Raw genomic sequence first — 17372 nt, 5'->3', positions numbered from 1 at the left:
TGCCCATTATTCTTTTCAAAAATCTTCAAGCTCTGTTAAGATGTTGGGGATGATGGCTAGACATAGATTTTCAAGCAGATTTAAGTCAAAACTGTAACTTGGCCACTCAGGAACATTCACTGTGTTCTTGGTAAGCAACTCCAGTGTAGATTTGGCCTTGTGTTGTAGGTTATTGTCCTACTAAAAGGTGAATAGCTCTCCCAGTGTCTGGTGTAAAGCAGACTGAAGCAGGTTCTCCTCTAGGATTTTGCTTGTTACTTTTCATCCTGAAAAACTCCCCAGTATTTGCCGATGTCAAGCATACCCATAACATGATACAGCCACCATCATGCTTGAAAATAAGGAGGCAGGCAGTTACTCTGTGATGTGTTGCGTTGGATATGCCCCAAACATAAGGACAAAAAGTGTATTCCTTTGCCATTAAATCTTTGCAGTATTACTTTAGTGTGTTGTTGCATACAAGATGCATTTGAATATTTTTATTCTGTATATTTATATTGTTATCTTCACTCTGTCATTTAGGTCATTATTTTTGAGTCACTACAATGTTGTTAATCCATCCTCAATTCTCTACCATCACAGCCATTGAACGCTGTAGCAATTTTAAAATCACCAATTGTCACATCCTGACCTTAGTTCCTTTTTTATGTCTCTATTTTAGTTTGGTCAGGGCGTGAGTTGGGGGTGGGCATTCTATGTTTTGTGTTCTATGTTTTCTATTTCTATGTGTTTGGCCTGGTATGGTTCCCAATCAGAGGCAGCTGGCTATCGTTATCTCTGATTGAGAACCATACTTAGGCAGCCTGTTCTCCCACTATGGGTTGTGGGTAGTTATTTTCTGTTCAGTGTTTTTTGTTGAACCTTACAGAACTGTTCGTTTGTCGGTTTGTTGTTTTTGTTCAGTATTAATCTTTATTAAAATGATTAAGAATATGTAACACACTGCACTTTGGTCCTCTTCTCCTTCTCCTGACGACAATCGCTACACCAATGGCCTCATGGTAATATCCCTGAGCAGTTTCATTCCTGTCCTGCAGCTCAGTTTAGAAAAACGACTGTATCTTTGATGTATCCGGGTGGTTTAATACATAATCCACAGCAGAATGATTAACTTGACCATGCTTAAAGAGATATTCTACAATGGGTTGGTCAAAACAAGCACTGTCATTGGTTCTAAGCCATACTAAAACACCTGTTTTAGCACGGGTATGCCTATGACGCAAAAATGGGCATCTAGTTTTCTGTTCCATCTGACACATCCAGTGTCTCATCAGCTCAGCCAGCCAATTAATTAACTTGATCTCCACTGTAAAAGGCATCTAGACATTAAGTCCCCTTGCTTCTAGCCTAACATTTGGTTTGCAATAACGGGGGTTTGTACAACATTGCTGTCTGTCTCTCGACATTTGCAACATTGTTTCAATATTGACATTTGATCTCCTCTGTCCTATTGAGAATGAACTTGTCAGGGCGAGATGGACATCTTTTCTCAGCCAGTTGGAATCACGAATCAGCATCATTTTTATGGATATACAAAGAAATTGCTTTATCCAATGTACCAATCACTGCCCTTTCGAAAAGCTCCCTGGTCCTTGTAGTTGAATATGTGCTTGAAATTCAATACTTGACTGAGGGACCTTACATATGTTGTATGTATGGGGGACAGAGGAAGGGTTAGTCATTGAAAAAGCATGTCAACCCCTATCATTTCACAGAGAATGAGCCCATGAAATTATGTGTGTATTTTTACGGCACATTTTACTCCTGAACTAATTTAAGCGCGCCTAAACAGAGGCTGAATACTTATGCAACAACAATATTTTACTTATTTAATGTGTAATAATCTTTAAACAAATGTAAATGTTTTCTTCCACTTTGACCGAGTATTTTGGATTGTTGACAAAAAAAATATGACAATGAAATCTATTTTAATCCCACTTTGTAACACAATAAATGGGGAGAAATCTGAATACTTTTGCAAGGCATCTCTTTGTCTAGTCAAGTGGGTTCTATCTCTTTAAAAAACACATCTGTCAACGGTGAGCACCAACACAAACAACAGCTAGGTTAACTGGCTGATGATTCATTACTAGAGGACATGTTTCTGAAGTGCCACAGTTGGTTGGGATAAATCTCACAGATTCTTCCTCTTGCTGAGGCATGTCTCGAACAATGCAGCATACACTCAGTCCCATTATGAATCCCTTATCTTGTATTTCTTAATTTCAGAATTCATGACGATAGCGTGAGTTGGTATTATTGTTTTCATGCCATGGCCTGCAACAATGTTATTTGTGGTTGTGTCAGGGTTTGACCTTTAAAAGTCCCTTTGGAAAGCCATTTCAGCAACCAGCTGAGCTGCTAGAGAATCGCACATTTGCAACAGTACTGACCACCCCCGCTCATTTTGGAGGGTGGATGTCAGCGAAGGGTTTTCTTGACAACGCAGTGCAAGACAATATCATACATATGCAGGAGGTAAAGTCCATGAGTACGGCTGGGTATCAGGAAGGTACAGTCCACGAGTACTGCTGGGTATCAGGAAGGTACAGTTCATGACTACGGCTGGGTATCAGGAGGTACAGTCCATGAGTACTGCTGGGTATCAGGAAGGTACAGTCCATGAGTACTGCTGGGTATCAGGAAGGTACAGTCCATGAGTACTGCTGGGTATCAGGAAGGTACAGTCCATGAGTACTGCTGGGTATCAGGAAGGTACAGTCCATGAGTACTGCTGGGTATCAGGAGGTACAGTCCATGAGTACTGCTGGGTATCAGGAGGTACAGTCCATGAGTATTGCTGGGTATCAGGAAGGTACAGTCCATGAGTATGGCTGGTTATCAGGAGGTACAGTCCATGAGTACTGCTGGGTATCAGGAAGGTACAGTCCATGAGTACTGCTGGGTATCAGGAGGTACAGTCCATGAGTACTGATGGGTATCAAGAAGGTACAGTCCATGAGTACTGCTGGGTATCAGGAAGGTACAGTCCATGAGTACTGCTGGGTATCAGGAAGGTACAGTCCATGAGTACTGCTGGGTATCAGGAGGTACAGTCCATGACTACTGCTGGGTATAAGGAGGTACAGTCCATGAGTACTGCTGGGTATCAGGAGGTACAGTCCATGAGTACTGCTGGGTATCAGGAGGTACAGTCCATGAGTACTCCTGGGTATCAGGAAGGTACAGTCCATGAGTACGGCTGGGTATCAGGAAGGTACAGTCCATGAGTACGGCTGGGTATCAGGAGGTACAGTCCATGAGTACTGCTGGGTATCAGGAAGGTACAGTCCATGAGTACTGCTGGGTATCAGGAAGGTACAGTCCATGAGTACTGCTGGGTATCAGGAAGGTACAGTCCATGAGTACGGCCGGGTATCAATAGGTACAGTCCATGAGTACTGCTGGGTATCAGGAAGGTACAGTCCATCAGTACAGCTGGGTATCAGGAGGTACAGTCCATGAGTACTGCTGGGTATCAGGAAGGTACAGTCCATGAGTACTGCTGGGTATCAGGAAGGTACAGTCCATGAGTACGGCTGGGTATCAGGAGGTACAGTCCATGAGTACTGCTGGGTATCAGGAAGGTACAGTCCATGAGTACGGCTGGGTATCAGGAAGGTACAGTCTATGAGTACGGCTGGGTATCAGGAGGTACAGTCCATGAGTACTGCTGGGTATCAGGAAGGTACAGTCCATGAGTACGGCTGGGTATCAGGAGGTACAGTCCATGAGTACTGCTGGGTATCAGGAAGGTACAGTCCATGAGTACTGCTGGGTATCAGGAGGTACAGTCCATGAGTACTGCTGGGTATCAGGAGGTACAGTCCATGAGTACTGCTGGGTATCAGGAAGGTACAGTCCATGAGTACTGCTGGGTATCAGGAAGGTACAGTCCATGAGTACTGCTGGGTATCAGGAAGGTACAGTCCATGAGTGCTGCTGGGTATCAGGAAGGTACAGTCCATGAGTACTGCTGGGTAGAGCTGGGCCATATGGAGAAAAATCTTTATCGGCAGTAATTGCCTGAATTGATGCTATAACGATAACTATAATGATAAGTTCTAGTTTTAAAATATCCTTAAAACTATTTCCTACTCGTTTGATAGTTGTAGCCATCAACTGTCCTATTATCAATCACCCAAATTAGCAAATGCATTTAATTTTATACTTCACATTTCTCTAGTATCGACAATTTATCCTAATGAACGATGTCTACAAAATAAGTGATCGGTGTGGTTTGTATCGATACATTTTGGTTTCTTGTCCCAGCTTTACTGCTGGGTATCCACTCCACCCCTCACCACCAACCAACCAATCATAAACCATCAAGAGGTACAGTCCATGAGTACTGCTGGGTATCCACTCCACCCCTCACCACCAACCAACCAATCATAAACCATCAAGAGGTACAGTCCATGAGTACTGCTGGGAATCCACTAGACCTTTCACCACCAACCAATCCAACTGCACTTTCTACCATTCCCCATCACCACCAACCAATCACACTCCACCCTTCTTCACCCTCACCACCAACCAATCACACTCCACCATTCTTCACCATAACCACCAACCAATCACACTCCACCATTCTTCACCATAACCACCAACCAATCACACTCCACCATTCTTCACCATAACCACCAACCAATCACACTCCACCATTCTTCACCATAACCACCAACCAATCACACTCCACCATTCTTCCCCATCACCACCAACCAATCACACTCCACCCTTCTTCACCCTCACCACCAACCAATCACACTCCAAATTCTTCACCATAACCACCAACCAATCACACTCCAAATTCTTCACCATAACCACCAACCTATCACACTCCACCATTCTTCACCATCACCACCAACCAATCACACTCCACCATTCTTCCCCATAACCACCAACCAATCACACTCCACCATTCTTCACCATAACCACCAACCAATCACACTCCAAATTCTTCACCATAACCACCAACCAATCACACTCCACCATTCTTCACCATCACCACCAACCGAACACACTACACCCTTCACCATCAGCACCAACCAATCACACTCCACCTTCACCATCACCACCAACCAATCACACTCCACCTTTCCATCCTTCACCATCAACACCAACCAATCACACTGCACCCTTCACCATCACCACAAAGCAACTAATCCCCTCATCAAGAGGTGGAAGCCTTGGAGAGGATTGACTGCCAATGATAAACTGGTACTGACAGTGCTGCTGTGCAGGGGAGAAACCAGTCTGTGTATGTGTGTGTGTGTGTGTAGGAATGTACAGTAGTACTGTGCTGTCCTTTCTGTGCTAATGATGAATAATTGAGGCCAGGCTGGGTGGTGCTGAATCACAGGGATCAGCTGTCTCTACTGCCCCACTCTACTAACCTCTACTGTCACACTCTACTAACCTCTACTGCCCCACTCTACTAACCTCTACTGCCCCACTCTACAAACCTCTACTGCCACACTCTACTAACCTCTACTACCCTGCTTGACTAACCCCTACTGCCCCACTCTACGAACCTCTTCTGCCCCACTGTACTAACCTCTACTGCCCCACTCTACTAACCCTACACCCCCACTCTACTAACCCCTACTGCCCCACTCTAATAACCCTACTGCCCCACTATACCAACCCCTACTGTCCCACTCTACTAACCTCTAGTGCCCCACTCTACTAACCTCTACTGCCCCACTCTACTAACCCTACTGCCCCACTCTACTAACCCTACTGCCCCACTCTACTAACCCCTACTTCCCCACTCTACTAACCCCTAGTGCCCCACTCTACTAACCCTACTGCCCCACTCTACTAACCTCTACTGCCCCACTCTACTAACCCCTACTGCCCCACTCTACCAACCCCTACTGCCCCACTCTACTAACCTCTACTTCCTCACTCTACTAACCCTACTGCCCCCCTGACTAACCCTACCGCCCCAATCTACTAACCCCTACTGCCCCACTCTAGTAACCCCTACTATCCCACTCGACTAACCCCTAGTGCCCCACTCTACTAACCCTACTTCCCCACTCTACTAACATCTACTGCACCACTCTACTAACCCCTACTGCCCCACTCTACTGCCCCACTCTACTAACCCCTACTGCCCCACTCTACTGCCCCACTCTACTGCCCCACTCTACTAACCCCTACTGCCCCACTCTACTGCCCCACTCTACTAACCCCTACTGCCCCACTCTACTGCCCCACTCTACTGCCCCACTCTAGATCCGTCAAGTTGAATAATTTAGACTGACCCTTTGATCAATCCTGGACATTAATAAAATATCTGGAAAAAAATACCAGCCAAAATCTGACGTTGAATAGTTGAATAGCCCTGCTGTAAATACTACACACTATAACCCCTATACTACAGATATATATTCATATGGTTAACACACTATAGACCCTATACTACAGATATATATTCATATGGTTAACACACTATAGACCCTATACTACAGAGATGTATTCATCTGGTTAACACACTATAGACCCTATACTACAGAGATTTATGCATCTGGTTAACACACTATAGACCCTATACTACAGAGATGTATTCATCTGGTTAACACACTATAGACCCCTATACTACAGATATATATTCATCTGGTTAACACACTATAGACCCTATACTACAGATATATATTAATCTGGTTAACACACTATAACCCCTATACTACAGAGATGTATTCATCTGGTTAACACACTATAGACCCCTATACTACAGATATATATTCATCTGGTTAACACACTATAACCCTATACTACAGAGATTTATGCATCTGGTTAACACACTATAACCCCTATACTACAGATATATATTCATCTGGTTAACACACTATAACCCTATACTACAGAGATGTATTCATCTGGTTAACACACTATAACCCTATACTACAGAGATTTATGCATCTGGTTAACACACTATAACCCCTATACTACAGATATATATTCATCTGGTTAACACACTATAGACCCTATACTACAGATATATATTCATCTGGTTAACACACTATAGACCCTATACTACAGATATATATTCATATGGTTAACACACTATAGACCTTATACTACAGAGATGTATTCATCTGGTTAACACACTATAGACCCTATACTACAGATATATATTCATCTGGTTAACACACTATAGACCCCTATACTACAGATATATATTCATCTGGTTAACACACTATAACCCCTATACTACAGATATATATTCATCTGGTTAACACACTATAACCCTATACTACAGATATATATTCATATGGTTAACACACTATAGACCCTATACTACAGAGATGTATTCATCTGGTTAACACACTATAGACCCCTATACTACAGATATATATTCATATGGTTAACACACTATAGACCCCTATACTACAGATATATATTCATATGGTTAACACACTATAGACCCTATACTACAGAGATGTATTCATCTGGTTAACACACTATAGACCCTTATACTACAGATATATATTCATATGGTTAACACACTATAGACCCCTATACTACAGATATATATTCATATGGTTAACACACTATAGACCCTATACTACAGAGATGTATTCATCTGGTTAACACACTATAGACCCCTATACTACAGATATATATTCATCTGGTTAACACACTATAGACCCCTATACTACAGAGATGTATTCATCTGGTTAACACACTATAGACCCTATACTACAGAGATGTATTCATCTGGTTAACACACTATAGACACTATACTACAGAGATGTATTCATCTGGTTAACACACTATAGACCCTATACTACAGATATATATTCATCTGGTTAACACACTATAGACCCTATACTACAGATATATATTCATCTGGTTAACACACTATAACCCCTATACTACAGATATATATTCATCTGGTTAACACACTATAGACCCTATACTACAGAGATGTATTCATCTGGTTAACACACTATAACCCTATACTACAGAGATGTATTCATCTGGTTAACACACTATAACCCTATACTACAGAGATTTATGCATCTGGTTAACACACTATAAACCCTAGGCAAGCCTTCCTCACTACTGATGTATTTATAAAGCCCTTCTTACATCAGCTGATGTCACAAAGTGCTGTACAGAAACCCAGTCTAAAACCCTAAACAGCAAGCAATGCAGGTGTAGAAGCACGGTGGCCAGGAAAAACTCCCCAGAAAGGCAGGAACCTAGAAAGAAACCTAGAGAGGAACCAGGCTGTGAGGGGTGGCCAGTCCTCTTCTGGATGTGCCGGGTGGAGATTATAACAGAACATGGCCAAGATGTTCAAATGTTCCTTGATGACCAGCAGGGTCAGATAATAGCACCTCAGGAGTATATGTCAGTTGGCTTTTCATAGCCGGTCGTTCAGAGTATCTCTACCGCTCCTGTTGTCTCTAGAGAGTTGAAAACAGCAGAACCTGGAGCAGCAGCACGACCAGGTGGACTGGGGACAGCAAGGAGTCATCAGGCCAGGTAGTCCTGAGGCATGGTCCTAGGGCTCAGGTCCTCAGAGAGAAAGATATATATATATAGTAGTGAAGCTAAAGTCTCAGGATAAAGACGGAGGATGTTTCTAGAACTATGACCCTCATTGGCTTCATTGCTATTCTCATGACCGTACCACAAGATAAGTGATCATATCACTACATTTCAGATAATTTTCTCATTTATTACATGACAGTTTTTAGTATTCTCGTGCTCAACTCACTACATTTGACACATTTAGTTGACACTTCTATCCAGAGTGACTTACAGTGAGTGGAAACATTTCTATATTTGTTTGTACCGGTCTCCTGTGGGAATTGAACCCACAACCCTGACTATGCAAGTGCCATACTCTACCAACTGAGCCACACAGGACCAATCAGTCTGTAGGCAACACAATGTTACATCTGTACTGTTAAGTTGCTGTAAAGTTTTCTCATCAAAGACATTCAAGTTCAACTGCACTTCCTTACCTGCAGAGTTATCCAGCACAATATGACTCTCAGTGGAGCTACTGCCACCAGTGGAGCTACTGCCACCAGTGGAGCTACTGCCACCAGTGGAGCTGCCACCAGTGGAGCTACTGCCACCAGTGGAGCTACTGCCACCAGTGGAGCTACTGCCACCAGTGGAGCTACTGCCACCAGTGGAGCTACTGCCACCAGTGGAGCTACTGCCACCTATAGGCAACTGTTCATACTTAACACACCATCCTCTTGTTTAGTCATATTCAGAAACATCATATTTTCATACCACAAAATCCCATTTGCATGTACATTTGTGTTCAGTTTTGCATTGGGGTGGCAACGTAGCCTAGTGGTTAGAGTGTTGGACTAGTAACCGGAAGGTTGCGAGTTCAAACCCCTGAGCTGACAAGGTACAAATCTGTCGTTCTGCCCCTGAACAGGCAGTTAACCCACTGTTCCCAGGCCGTCATTGAAAATAAGAATTTGTTCTTAACTGACTTGCCTGGTTAAATAAAGGTAAAAAATTAAAAATTGCACGCACTACAAATGGTTGTGGTTAGATCTGAAAACATGTTCAGTAATCCGTCTTGGTTCACCATACTGCCAATATAATGATGTGATTACTAAGGTCCTCTCTAGATAGGGAGTCATGATTGAGTATTGTGTTTTAGATATGAACACTAATTATAAAGGCCATATTTATTTTTGCTCTGCCAGTATTGAGCTGTAGTCAGGCTCTCTGACGTGACAAATTATTATTTTCCTTCTTCTGATCATTGAGCATTATAATACTGTTTAGTCATCCCTGCTTATACCCTAGGTTTACACATTGAGAGTGAGAGAGAGAGCGAGAGTGTGAGAGGGAGAGAGTTTGAGAGAGAGTGTGAGAGAAATAGAGAGAGTGAGAGAGCAAGAGCATGTGAGAGAGAGAGATCGTGTGAGAGAGAGAGATCATGTGTGTGAGAGAGAGAGAGAGAGAGAGAGAGAGAGAGAGAGAGAGAGAGAGAGAGAGAGAGAGAGAGAGAGTTAGAGAGAGAGAGAGAGAGAGAGAGAGAGAGAGAGAGAGAGAGTTAGAGAGAGAGAGAGAGAGAGAGAGAGAGAGAGAGAGAGAGAGAGTCATCCCTGTCCTGTGCCTATATGTCCTCACCAATGATGGTGCATGACAAATCACAGCCTGACTTGCTGGCCAACACTAGGCCATCTTCATCAGTCACAGAGCTGGCCAACACTAGGCCATCTTCGTCAGTCACAGAGCTGGCCAACACTAGGCCATCTTTGTCAGTCACAGAGCTGGCCAACACTAGGCCATCTTCGTTAGTCTCAGAGCTGTCCAACACTAGGCCATCTTTGTCAGTCACAGAGCTGACCAACACTAGGCCATCTTCGTCAGTCACAGAGCTGACCAACACTAGGCCATCTTCGTTAGTCTCAGAGCTGTCCAACACTAGGCCATCTTCGTCAGTCACAGAGCTGACCAACACTAGGCCATCTTTGTCAGTCACAGAGCTGACCAACACTAGGCCATCTTCGTCAGTCACAGAGCTGGCCAACACTAGGCCATCTTTGTCAGTCACAGAGCTGGCCAACACTAGGCCATCTTCGTTAGTCTCAGAGCTGTCCAACACTAGGCCATCTTTGTCAGTCACAGAGCTGGCCAACACTAGGCCATCTTCGTTAGTCTCAGAGCTGTCCAACACTAGGCCATCTTTGTCAGTCACAGAGCTGACCAACACTAGGCCATCTTCGTCAGTCACAGAGCTGACCAACACTAGGCCATCTTCGTTAGTCTCAGAGCTGTCCAACACTAGGCCATCTTCGTCAGTCACAGAGCTGACCAACACTAGGCCATCTTTGTCAGTCACAGAGCTGACCAACACTAGGCCATCTTCGTCAGTCACAGAGCTGGCCAACACTAGGCCATCTTTGTCAGTCACAGAGCTGGCCAACACTAGGCCATCTTCGTTAGTCTCAGAGCTGTCCAACACTAGGCCATCTTTGTCAGTCACAGAGCTGACCAACACTAGGCCATCTTCGTCAGTCACAGAGCTGGCCAACACTAGGCCATCTTTGTCAGTCACAGAGCTGGCCAACACTAGGCCATCTTCGTCAGTCACAGAGCTGACCAACACTAGGCCATCTTCGTCAGTCACAGAGCTGACCAACACTAGGCCATCTTCGTTAGTCACAGAGCTGACCAACACTAGGCCATCTTCGTCAGTCACAGAGCTGACCAACACTAGGCCATCTTCGTCAGTCACAGAGCTGACCAACACTAGGCCATCTTCGTTAGTCACAGAGCTGGCCAACACTAGGCCATCTTCGTCAGTCACAGAGCTGTCCAACACTAGGCCATCTTCGTCAGTCACAGAGCTGACCAACTGGGCCCGAGTGTCAACCTATCAAAACACTGCAGTCATTGTTAACAGCTTACAACTAAGCCCTGGGCAGCAGGTCAGTGAGAAAACAATCAGTACTCACATTGGGAGACTTGCTGGCCACAGGGGCAGGCAGAGGGACCCGGAGGGCCTGAGGGAACCAAACACCTATTGACAACATTGTGATAACCACAATGTGTAAGCAAACCTAAGCATGACTACTCATTCAATCATTTTAGAGAACAATGGCTTTTACCAAGTGGCCGTGACTGTAAAACCTGCTTCCCAGGTGACATGAGGCTTCAGAATCCACAAGTCAATAAACGACTGATCAGGGTTAGACAAACACAGACTGGCCTAACAGACGGGGTGAGGAAAAGCCATGTGTGTCCTGTGGGCTTTTCCTCAAATCAGACACAGGAAATGGTGCAGCATGTTGTCTAGTGTAGAGGTGTGCGCGGGCAGTTACCAGACATGATGGGGCTCTTTTTTTCTATACTTTTGTTGTTGTTTGTATTTTACCCCATTTTTCTCCCCAATTGCTATTTTGTCTCTTCGATGCAACTCCCCAATGGGCTCGGGAGAGGCAAAGGTCAAGTCATGCGTCCTCCGGAACATGACACGCCAAACCGCGCTCCTTAAAACCCGTCCACTTAACCCGGAGGCAACACTGTTCAACTGACAACTAAAATCAGCCTTCAGGTGCACGGTCAGCTACAAGGAGTCACAAGAGCACGTGGAGCCAAGTAAAGCCCCTGCCCCCGGCCAAGCCCTCCCCTAACCTGGACCCATTATGTGCCACCCTATGGGACTCACAGTTTCGGCCGGTTGTGACACAGCCCGGGATCGAACCTGGGTCTGTAATGACATCTCAAGCACTGCAATGCAGTGTCTGAGACAGCTGGGCCACTCGGGAGATGGAGTGATGGGGGTCTTATAGGGGCCAGCCACTGGGAGAGAGAATAATACTAACTGCATACAGTAAATGACTCCTCATTGACCATTACTACGTCGCTAGTCTCGTGCAGATAGTAATTTCCTTGCTGCTCCTTCCTTCCTGCTGCTCCTCCCCCTTCCTGCTGCTCCTTCCCCTTCCTGCTGCTCCTCCCCCTTCCTGCTGCTCCTCCCCCTTCCTGCTGCTCCTCCCCCTTCCTGCTGCTCCTCCCCCTTCCTGCTGCTCCTTCCCCTTCCTGCTGCTCCTTCCCCGTCCATGCTGCTCCTCCCCCTTCCTGCTGCTCCTCCCCTTCCTGCTGCTCCTTCCCCTTCCTGCTGCTCCTCCCCCTTCCTGCTGCTCCTCCCCCTTCCTGCTGCTCCTTCTCTTCCCCTTCCTGCTGCTCCTCCCCCTTCCTGATGCTCCTTCCTCTCCATGCTGCTCCTCCCCCTTCCTGCTGCTCCTTCCCCTCCATGCTGCTCCTCCCCCTTCCTGCTGCTCCTCTTCCTTCATGCTGCTCCTCCCCCTTCCTGCTGCTCCTCCCCCTTCACCTCCATGCGGCTCCCCCCTTCCTGCTGCTCCTCCCCCTTCCCCTCCATGCTGCTCCTCCCCCTTCCTGCTGCTCCTCCCCCTCCCTGCTGCTCCTCCCCCTTCCTGCTGCTCCTCCTCCCCCTTCCTGCTGCTCCTTCCCCTCCATGCTGCTCCTCCCCATTCCTGCTGCTCCTCCCCCTTCCCCTCCATGCTGCTCCTCCCCCTTCCTGCTGCTCCTCCCCCTCCCTGCTGCTCCTCCCCCTTCCTGCTGCTCCTCCCCCTCCCTGCTGCTCCTCCTCCTTCCCTCCATGCTGCTCCTCCCCCTTCCCGCTGCCCCTCCCCCTTCATGCTGCTCCTCCCCCTTCCTGCTGCTCCTCCCCCTCCCTGCTGCTCCTCCCCCTTCCTGCTGCTCCTCCCCTTTCCTGTAATACAGGACTGTATGGGATATGTTCAATAAGCACATGCTAAAGGTTGTGGTTTCCTCTCGCCCTCTATTTGTTTAAAAATAGACTGTATTGATGAATGAGGGGCACATTTGATCCCCTAGCTTTCAGGTTCTCTCTCACTCACTGTCTCCAAGTGTTAGTTTCACAACCCAGAGTTCTGTCCCATGCTGGTTTTCAGAGTGGGGATTCTGAAGATTAGAGTCCCCTCCCGTTGTGACTCTTTCCTCCCAGCGTGCCCCACTCTCTGCACCTTCCTCTCAGCATGCCCCAGCTGGGTGATGATGGCTTCCTGCCATCCATCCCTCCCTCCCTCCCTCCCTCCCTCCCTCCCTCCCTCCCTCCCTCCCTCCCTCCCTCCCTCCCTCTGCCCAATGCCTGTACACTACTGTATGTTTGCAATGCTAAGTTTAACCGTCTCAAATGACATATGCCAATTTACTCAGAGTAACTAAGATTTTTATTCTGGGATTTTTCAGGAAATCTCGCTACATACAGAGCCATCTGTTGGACAACAAGCAGTAGTTAATCCCTTAAAGGGATATGTCGGGAGTTTGGCAATGAAGCTCTTTATCAACTTCCCCGGAGTCAGATGAACTCATGGATACCACTGTTTACATGTCTCTGCATCCAGTATGAAGGAAGTCAGAGGAGGTTTAACAAGTTTATGCTAACTAGCGTTAGCGCAATGTGAATGGAAGTCTCTGATTGAGAGGGGTTGGGTTAAATGCCGGATGGCACATTTCAGTTGAACGCATTCAATTGGACAACTGACTGGGTATCCCCCTTTCCCTTTTCCTTTCCCTTCTATGGTATCTACTTGCATGCTTACTTCAAACAGCACGCAGATACATACAAATTGTATCCACAAGTTCATCTGATTCTGAGGAAATAGATAAAATCCTGAAACATCCCTTTAATGACAGTACTCTAATGGTTGGGGGTTTAATAAGGGCACGTTTTTATGCATTTGTGTTATATTGTTAAATAATTAAATAAGGGCACAGTTTAATGAATTAGTGTTATATTGTTATATAGTTAAATAAGGGCACAGTTTGATGAATTAGTGTTATATTGTTATATAGTTAAATAAGGGCACAGTTTGATGAATTAGTGTTATATTGTTATATAGTTAAATAAGGGCACAGTTTAATGAATTAGTGTTATATTGTTATATAGTTAAATAAGGGCACAGTTTAATGCATTACAACCGGCTGCTCCTTTCACGTCCAGTCAATAAGACTGTACAGTATACTGTATGGCTGGTCCAATGTCCCCTACTTTACAACACAACACAATAACATGATAAGACTATACAGTATACTGTATGGCTGGTCCAATGTCCCCTACTTTACAACACAACACAATAACATGATAAGACTATACAGTATACTGTATGGCTGGTCCAATGTCCCCTACTTTACAACACAACACAATAACATGATAAGACTGTACAGTATACTGTATGGCTGGTCCAATGTCCCCTACTTTACAACACAACACAATAACATGATAAGACTATACAGTATACTGTATGGCTGGTCCAATGTCCCCTACTGTACAACACAACACAATAACATGATAAGACTGTACAGTATACTGTATGGCTGGTCCAATGTCCCCTACTTTACAACACAACACAATAACATGATAAGACTATACAGTATACTGTATGGCTGGTCCAATGTCCCCTACTTTACAACACAACACAATAACATGATAAGACTGTACAGTATACTGTATGGCTGGTCCAATGTCCCCTACTTTACAACACAACACAATAACATGATAAGACTATACAGTATACTGTATGGCTGGTCCAATGTCCCCTACTTTACAACACAACACAATAACATGATAAGACTGTACAGTATACTGTATGGCTGGTCCAATGTCCCCTACTGTACAACACAACACAATAACATGATAAGACTGTACAGTATACTGTATGGCTGGTCCAATGTCCCCTACTTTACAACACAACACAATAACATGATAAGACTATACAGTATACTGTATGGCTGGTCCAATGTCCCCTACTTTACAACACAACACAATAACATGATAAGACTATACAGTATACTGTATGGCTGGTCCAATGTCCCCTACTGTACAACACAACACAACACAATAACATGATAAGACTGTACAGTATACTGTATGGCTGGTCCAATGTCCCCTACTGTACAACACAACACAATAACATGATAAGACTGTACAGTATACTGTATGGCTGGTCCAATGTCCACTACTGTACAACACAACACAATAACATGATAAGACTGTACAGTATACTGTATGGCTGGTCCAATGTCCCCTACTGTACAACACAACACAATAACATGATATAAAGTAGGTGAGGAGAGAGAGCACATGGGGATTGAACCCCAGTCTCTGGTGTGGAATCGTATATGTGGTATGGAGCTGGGAGACTATCTGCACGAGACTAGCGAAATAATAATGGACAACACTGAGTTGTCTGCTTCGTGTTTTCATTTTTGCCATGGAAGAAATATCATGATGCTGGTATCAACACAGCCCTAGTGACTGGACAGTGGACACTGGCCAGAATGCACAGCCCTAGTGACTGGACAGTGGACACTGGCCAGAATGCAGAGTGCATTCACAGATTTAGCAGAGGAGGCAAAGACACGCTGTAAGGATTTCAGTTTGGTCCTAAAAATGAGAAATAAAAAAGTACATCTGGGTCAGTGTTTAGCTCTGTTGTAATGACTGGTGCCACACGCACACACATGCACGCGTACACACACCTCTCCCTGCTCCTGCCATGGCAATGTGAGCTGGTGGGTAGTGGGGCGGGGGTGTACAGTACCCCCCTCAGAGCCTCCCACCCTTCCTGACAGAGAGGAAACACATGTTATGGGATGTTGAACTGCATAGTGCATCCCTTTTTCAGGAAGGCTACTCGCCTGCCTTGGTCTGGGACAGTCAATATCGAACTGCATATTGCATCCCTGTTTTAGGAAGGCTACTCGCCTGCCTTGAATAGGGACAGATTAGGTGTGTGTGTGGTGTGATATGCTTCCAAGATGGCGTAGCAGTAGCAGTAAGTCGTCCTGTCGTGTCATGTCCCATGTATATATTGTTTCTTTTTCGTTTTTTACATATTTTTCTTCGCATATCTCTTTAAAAACATTTTGCTAAACCTAAGCTTCCAAATACTCTCCTGCAACCCGCCTCACCCAATGTAGCTATTTTCCTAAAGTATTTATATTTACTTCGGAACCGGAACCCCTCAACTGAAGCTAGCCAGCTAACCACCAGCTATGCTAGCGGTCTTCAGCTAACCGGTCATCAGCTAACCTTCAGCCCGGAAAGCTCTCGCCAGTTCGAACAACGCGACTCTAACCAGAGCATAACGGACCTATTTATTTTTCATCCCCGGATTCATCCCCGGATTCCCACTGCAAACGGAACATTTTTTCAGCTGGATCTTCACAACTAGCTAGCTAGCGTTTCCACCCACTTAGCTTGAAGCTAGCCTGGCCAGAGTACCTGTAGCATACTCCTGGGCTGCAATACCCGGGCCCACGACCGGTCTATCGATGTCACCGCATGAAGAGGAATAAACAGACTCACCCCATCGCGACGTCCCCCAAAGGCTAACTCTCTAGCCCTCGCTATCTCCCTGCTTGCTAATTCGGCCTGCTAACTGCTAGCTTGTCTTGCTCCGGTCCGCTAACTGCTACCTTGTCTAGCCCGGGCCTACGAACTGTTAGCTTGTTAGCACAGGTCTGCTAAGCGTCTGATTCGCCGCGTCCCAAACACTCACAAGACCCATATTTACTCTCTATCTCTTTTCGATTTTTAATTTGTTTATACCTTCCGGAAACCTGCCTCACCCAATGTGATATGGAATCGCTATTATTTTTATTTTTTTAGAACACACTCAAGAAGCTCCAGACGCTAACCAGCTAACTAGCTACAAGCTATTTAGTCATTGTTATTTTTTTTTAAACCTGGATAACACTCGCCAGTCCAGCTTCCCTGCCCATCCACCGCTGCCCCCTGGACACTGATCTCTTGGCTACATAGCTGATGCACGCTGGACTGTCCATTAATCACGGTACTCCATTCTGCTTGTTTGTTT

At 45.4% G+C, this 17372-nt stretch overlaps 1 protein-coding gene and 1 long non-coding RNA gene across 5 annotated transcripts in view; one reads left to right on the top strand and one right to left on the bottom strand.

Annotated features, from left to right (window-relative positions):
• The window catches only part of LOC118386441 (dedicator of cytokinesis protein 9-like), a 195835-nt gene that overhangs the window by 144511 nt on the left and 33952 nt on the right, over window positions 1-17372 (bottom strand). The window lies entirely within an intron of this gene.
• LOC127931181 (uncharacterized) lies at window positions 2927-4351 on the top strand. Its single transcript, XR_008140218.1, has 3 exons — window positions 2927-3621; window positions 3689-3788; window positions 3856-4351. It is a non-coding gene; the product is annotated as an uncharacterized LOC127931181 (long non-coding RNA).

The sequence above is a fragment of the Oncorhynchus keta genome, chromosome 7 (genome assembly GCF_023373465.1).
Source record: "Oncorhynchus keta strain PuntledgeMale-10-30-2019 chromosome 7, Oket_V2, whole genome shotgun sequence".
Classification (NCBI taxonomy): domain Eukaryota; kingdom Metazoa; phylum Chordata; class Actinopteri; order Salmoniformes; family Salmonidae; genus Oncorhynchus; species Oncorhynchus keta.
The sequence above is the reverse complement of the archived record's forward strand: the minus strand, read 5'-3'. Positions and strand labels throughout refer to the sequence as shown.